Genomic DNA, 7,051 nt, shown 5'->3' with positions numbered 1-7,051 from the left:
GTGGGATTCGATCCCAGGTCTCCAGATTGCGCCCTGGACCAAAGGCAGGCGCCAAACCGCTGTGCCACCCAGGGATCCCCCTGCAATTTTTAAAGATTGTGAGTGTATGACTAAATTCGCAACACTGATTTCTGTATGTTTGCTCAGACTTCAGTGAATATCGATTAGATTATAATAAAAGGAAACTTCAGAGCAAATTTAATTTCAAATGTTAATTTACATGTGTCATTCTCATGCTTCGGAGCAATGGGGCCTTTGTACCTCCCTTACTGTTTCTTTCCGAAGCTCTTTTGAAATTTTATCTTCTCAGATGCCACCCTAAGATGGCATTGTGGGACAAACTAATACAAGAAGAGGCATTGACAGCCCAAAAGAGCTGTCACTTAATTTTTGCACATGTGATTCATACACCCCCTAACTTAACACCATCTTTCTTTCTAGCCGGCTGCTAGTGCAGAGACCAACGGAGGGGACGTCCACTGAATGAACTCGGTTGTTTCCATTTTTAGCCCGACTCAGAAGGTCCCACACACTGTGGCCTCGTGTCCTGTCTCCCTCAGCTCAGGCCACACTCTGCTCCAACTCTACCGATTACTTGCTATTCGGTGAAAGAGCTTGTTCTCTCTGAGCCTTTTGCCCTTGCGGGGCCCTCTGCCTACAGTACTCCTCCTCACCCCCTCCGCCTCCGCCTCGTCCTTTCTTGGTCTTCGGAGCCCGGCGTTATCCTCACCAGGAAGACTTCCATTTACTCTCAGATACTAATTTAGGTGCCTCTCCAAACGGGCTTCCTCACTTCGGTTTGTAATGGCGTTTGTTACATTACGTTGCTGTGCTCGTTTACTGTTAGGCCTCCTCTTCATTAGATCATCGCACTCTGGAGCCCTACTTGATGTTTACCATCATTGCATCGCAGTGCCCCAAATAGTAAATTCTCAAATAATTGCCTGAAAGAGTAAGGCCACAAGCCATGTGTAGACGCAGAAAGCGAGGGATAATTTGTGCCTTGAACAGCTGAACTCAGTTAATGAGGCCTTGCCTGGGCACCTCACTGTGAGTCTAAAAGCCTGAGTTCCCTTGTGTAGGACCCCTGAACAATTGGAAAGATTTTATAAATACGACTTAATTGGCTTATAAATGGATATTTGATGTTTTATAAGTTTGGCTGTTTTGGAGGAATCTGTACTTTAAAAACTATTATTAAGGAGAGATTAATTGCTTTGCAAAAGGATTTGCCACAGTAAACCTTTAAATTTCCTGGATCTTAAGTAGTTTGGTAGAAGTTTATTTTGATATTTGGGCCCTGCTAGCCATTGTGCCAGTCTGGAGGGATGCAATTATGGATACATTTTAGAGCCTTTATTTAAGGAAGCTCTTAAGTTGTATAAATCGCTAATTAAGGGACGCCTGGGGGGCTCAGCAGTTGAACGTCTGCCATCCTCTCAGGGTGTGATCCCAGAGTCCTGGGATCGAATCCCACGTCAGGCTCCCTGTGAGGCGCCTGCTTCTCCCTCTGCCTGTGTTTCTGCCTCTCTCTCTCTGTGTCTCTCATGAATAAATCTTAAAAAAAAAAAATCACTAAGTACTAGGCAGGTTTAATTAAGTACTAGGCAGCACTGTTGAGGGAGAACTAAGACAAACCCCATTTCTTTGGATTGGGGGAGTGGAAAGACTTATGGTGTTGGATTTTGAAGACTATGACTCACAACTCAGAGAGGCAGGTAGGGGAGAGTTAGCGTGGCAGCACAAACAGGGCGTGGTGAATTCGCTTTCAGTTCTGTAGGGGCACCTTTCCTTACCAAAAAATTAGTGTTGATATAGGATGAAAATTTGCACATAAACTAGTGTTTTTCAAAATGTGGGTCATGAAATCAATTTAGAAAGTGGTGACTGGTACTGTGTTTTGTTTTTCAAGATCTTTCCCCCAAGATTTATTTATTTTAGGGCCACCAGGGTGGCTCAGTTGTTAAGTGTCCAACTCTTGGTTTCAGCTCAGGTCATGATCTCAGGGTTGAGAGGTCAAGCCCCACACTGGGCTCTGTCTTCAGTATGCGTCTGTTTGAGATTCTCTCCCTCTGCCCCTCCCCCAGCTCTCTCTCTCTCCCCCAAATAAAGTCTTTTTAAAAAAAGAGTTATTTATTCGAGAGAGAATGGGCATGCAGGAGGTAGGGGCAGCGGAGAGGGTGAGAGAGTCTCAAGCGGCTCCCATCTGAGCCCAGAGCCGGAGGCAGGGCTTGATTACAACCTGAGTGGAAGCCAAGAGTTGGACAGGCCCAACCCCACCCAGGCGCCCCAAGATTTTATTTTTAAATAATCTCTACACCCAGCGTGGGGCTCGAACTACACCCTGACATCAAGAGTCACACGCTGCACTGAGCCAGCCAGGGGCCCCACTGTGGTATTTGTAAATGTGGTCAAATAGAAAATAGCAGAGACTGATGCTTAATAAGGGTCAATATGTCTCAGGATAATTTTGTTTCGTGTATTTGTTCATCACTCTGTCAGTGTTGAGTGAGAATATAGAATGTATTCCTTACCTTGATTTGCAGGAAAATAAATTTGAAAGCTGCTGATAAAATCAATAGCAAGGGGCTAGGGCATCCCACCCTGTCTGGTCTCTCTATTTGGGGTGGTTGGGGCAGAAGGATACCAATTTATTTCCCCAATGGGCCCTGGTAGCTTATGGCAAAGGAAATTACCTCCTCTCTGTCTTTTTATTCTTGAGGCTATCTCACTATTTATTTGGCGATTCTTTCTCTCTTGCAGATGATTCCTCCTAATGTGTAAATAGCAAAGATTCGAGGGTCTGGAGGGGACTTATTTTCCAACGGGCCACTTCCCTTCCTGGGCTCCGAGCGCCTGCATTGGCTTCTCCTCAGGCCCAGGTGGTGCTGTGAGGGGCGGTGTTGGCAGGTTCTCCTGTCCTGTCCTGTCCCCCGACTGCAGCTGGTTTTGAGAGTAGAGAGTAGCGCAGAGCTTTCCTTTAGCCAGAAAATCCTTTCTCTCCAGGCTCCCAGGCACTCCCACCCGGGGTGTCTAGATCTCCCTCCCCAACGATAGATAGCCTCTTCCTACAAGTTGAGGAGGGTAGAGAATCTAGGAGCGAGAAGGTACAATTTGTTGTCAGTATTGGCATCTCTCAAAAGAGAACAGAAATGCTTTACATTCCCCCAGGGAGGTCCAAGAAGACTCTGAACTCCAGTGGAAAGACTAGAGGTTACACCCCTCAAACAGAAAGTGGGGGAGGAGGGAGGAGAAGATGTTAAAGGATCTCTTCCTGGGGGGGCACCTGGGGGCATCTGCCTTCGGCTCAGCAGGGAGCCTGCTTCTCCCTCTCCGCCCAGCTTGTGCTCTCGCTTGCTACCTCTGTTCCGTCTCTCAAATAAATAAAATCTTTAAAATGAATAAACATATTTTAAAAAGGGGGATCCCTGGGTGGCGCAGCAGTTTGGTGCCTGCCTTTGGCCCAGGGCGCTTTCCCAGAGACCTGGGATCGAATCCCACGTCGGGCTCCCGGTGCATGGAGCCTGCTTATCCCTCTGCCTGTGTCTCTGCCTCTCTCTCTCTCTCTCTCTCTCTCTCTGTGACTATCATAAATAAATAAAAAATAAAAAAAAATAAAAAGGACCTCTTCCTTGGGAAAGCAACAAGTCACAGAATTTGATCATATTCAGCAAACATTTTTCAAGAGCTTTCTATCATAGGCCAGGAGAACACAGAGTTGAATAAGTTTTGGTACCTACTTTCTAGAAGCTCAAGAGAAACAGACAACGCTCACCAATTACACAGTGTGATAAATAGGGGCATAGACATGGTGGGAGCAGAGAAGGGACCTGAACGGCAGCGGGGGGCGGGGGGGGGCACAGAGATGGTGATCCCGGAAGGTTTCCAGAGGAGATGACACCTGGGCTTTCATCCTGCAAGGATGGTTAGGAGCCCTTCCAATGCACCAGCTTCTGCTGCACCCGAGTCTCCGCCAGTGACCTCGTTTACTCCTGTGATTCCAGCAACTACCTCTGTGCTAATAACTCAGTTTCCCTAGCCCAGTCGTCTCCTAAACCTGCCCATCCAGTGTCTCCTATTTGTTTTTGTTCAAATTCAACTGGTGTAAAACCAACCACTGATAGAGACCTAAGGCTATTTATTTTTATAGCAGGCATATAATTTTAATCCTTATTCATTATATGGCTGGATGTCACTTCCTGTATGAATTACTGCAAAAGCACGCTAATTATACTTCAATCCAACTTAAATCTCTCTCCACTGCCCACTTCCCCAGTCCGTCCTACACACTTCAATCTTCAACAAGATTTATCTTCCTTAAGTCCAGTGTTTATGGTATCATTTCATCGAACAACAGCCTTTAGAGGTTCCCTTCAGTCTACCCAATAGGGACCAAGCTCCTTTATCCCATAGTCAAGGCAGTTGCTATGGTCTCAAGGTTTGTGGTCCCCGAATCCCCCTTTATTCATGTTCAAATTCTAACCCCCAAAGGTGATAGTATTAATAAATGGGAACTTTGAGAGGTGATTAGGACTTGAGAGTGGAGGCCTCCTGAATGGATTTGTGCTCTTATAAAAGAGACACCACAGAACTCTCTAGACCCTTCCACCATGTGAGGTTACGAGAAGTCTATGACCTGGACGAGGGCCCACACCTGACCATGCTGGCACCCTGATCTCTGTCTTTCAACTTTCACAACTGTGAACAATGAATTTCTCTTGTTTATAACCTACCCAGTTTGTAGTATTTTGTGATAGCAGCCTGAAGGGTTTAAGACAGCACTCTATGTTCTGGTCCTGAATGACCCTATCTTTATATTCTATGATTCCCTTAAATACCTTTTACTGCCAATTCACTGCCAATACCTTTTACTGCCAATTTACTCATCTATTCAATGTTTATTTCCTGAATATAGCTTATGTTTTTCTACCTTAGTGTCTAAGTTTGCTATCATAATGTTATCTATGTTTGGATAGCATTAAAGGCAGAAAGCATACACAAACCTTTATATTTTAATATATAAAGAACTCTTGCAAATCAATAAGAAAAGACAACTACTCCAATAGAAAAATGGCAAAGTACATAAACAGACAATTCCAATTGATATGGTTGGATTTAAATCTACCACCATGCTGGGTTTTTTTTTTTTTATTTGTCCTATTTTTGTTCATTTTCCCACTGATCTTGGATTGAGTATTTTTAGTATTTCATTTTATTTTCTATTATCAACTATATATTTTTTTCAGTAGTTGCACTAAGGCTTATTATATGTATCTTTAACTTATCACAGACTATCTTCAAATAATATTACATAACTTTATGTGTAATGTAAAAATTGTATAGTAGTATACTACCATTTTCCCTTTGCATATCCTTCTTGCTATCGTCATACATTTTACTTCTACACATATCCCACTGTATATTATTACTGTTTTTGTCTTGAATCTATTATATTAATTAATTAATTAATTAACTTATTTTAAGTAATCTCTATATCCAATGCAGGGCTCAAACTCCCAACTCCAAGATCAAGAATCTCAGGCTCTACTGATTAAGCCAGCCCAGTGTCCCAAAGAGTCAATTATATCTTTTTAAAAAATATTTAATTATTTATTTATAATTATTTATTTAATTATTATTATTTCAGAGAAAGTGCAAAGAAGGGAGGGGCAGAGGGAGAGGGAAGCACGGGGCCAGACACGGGACTCCATCACATGACCCTGAGATCAGACCCAAATCGAAACCAAGAGTCAGATGCTTAACCCTCCGTGCCACCAGGCACCCCATAAAGAGTAAACTATCTTTTTTTTTTTTTAAGATTTTCTTTATTTATTCATGAGAGAGACACAGAGAGAGAGAGAGAGAGGCACAGACACAGGCAGAGGGAGAAGCAGGCTCCACTCAGGGAGCCCGACGTGGGACTCGATCCTGGGTCCCCAGGATCACACCCTGGGCGGAAGGCAGGCACCAAACCGCTGAGCCACCCGGCCTGCCCAAGTAAACTATCTTTTAAATTTTTTTAAAAATTTTTATTTATTTATGATAGGCACACAGTGAGAGAGAGAGAGGCAGAGACACAGGCAGAGGGAGAAGCAGGCTTCATGCAGGGAGCCCGACGTTGGACTCGACCCCGGGACCCCAGGATCAGGCCCTGGGCCGAAGGCAACGCTAAACCGCTGAGCCACCCGGGCTGCCCATATTTGCTATTTCCATTCCCTTAATTTGTTTGTGTTGATCAGTTTCCATTTGGTATCCTCTTTCTTCCATCTGAAGAACCTCCTTTAACATTTCTGGTAACGTACATGGTATATTTTTGCAGCTTTTGTTTGTCTTAAAATTTCTTTTTTGTCGTCATTTTTACATGTGAAATAGTACTGTAGGTTGACACCTTTTTCATTTAGCACTTAAAGGTGTCATTCCATCGTCTTCTGTCTTGCACTGTTTCTGATGAGAAGTTAATGCTTATATTCGTCTTTGCTTCAGTATATGTAATGCATCTTTTCCACTGTCTTCTTTTCAGATTTCCTTTTTATCATTGGTATTCAGTAATTTGATTATGCTGTGTTCAGGAATAATTTTGTTTATCCTGTGTGAGGTTCATCAGATTATTTGGATCTTGGTGTTATTTTGCATTGAATCTTGTGAATTTTTTGCCATAATATCTGCAAATGTTCTTTTCTGCTCCCCTTATTTTCCAGTGCTCCAAATGACATGTGTAGTTGAATGCTGATATCATCCAGCAGATCACTGAGGCTCTGCTTATTCCCTTTCCAGCTTTCTTTTCTCTCTGTGCTTCCGTTAACATAGTTTGTGTTTCCATGTCTTCAAGTTCACTGATCTTTTCAACTTCATCATCTAATTTTCTGTTAAGGTCATGCAATGGTATTTTTCATGTCTTTTGTATAGCCTCTGTATCTTTCCTCATTGGATCTATGGTTTTCTTTAAATATTTGAACTTATAACAGATGTTTTGAAATCTTTACCTAATAATTGCATGATTTTTGTCATTTCTGGGTCTGTTTCTACTGTCTAATTTTTCTCCTGGCTATAG

The sequence above is a fragment of the Nyctereutes procyonoides genome, unplaced genomic scaffold (genome assembly GCF_905146905.1).
Source record: "Nyctereutes procyonoides isolate TBG_1078 unplaced genomic scaffold, NYPRO_anot_genome, whole genome shotgun sequence".
NCBI lineage: Eukaryota > Metazoa > Chordata > Mammalia > Carnivora > Canidae > Nyctereutes > Nyctereutes procyonoides.
This window is presented reverse-complemented; position numbering follows the sequence as displayed.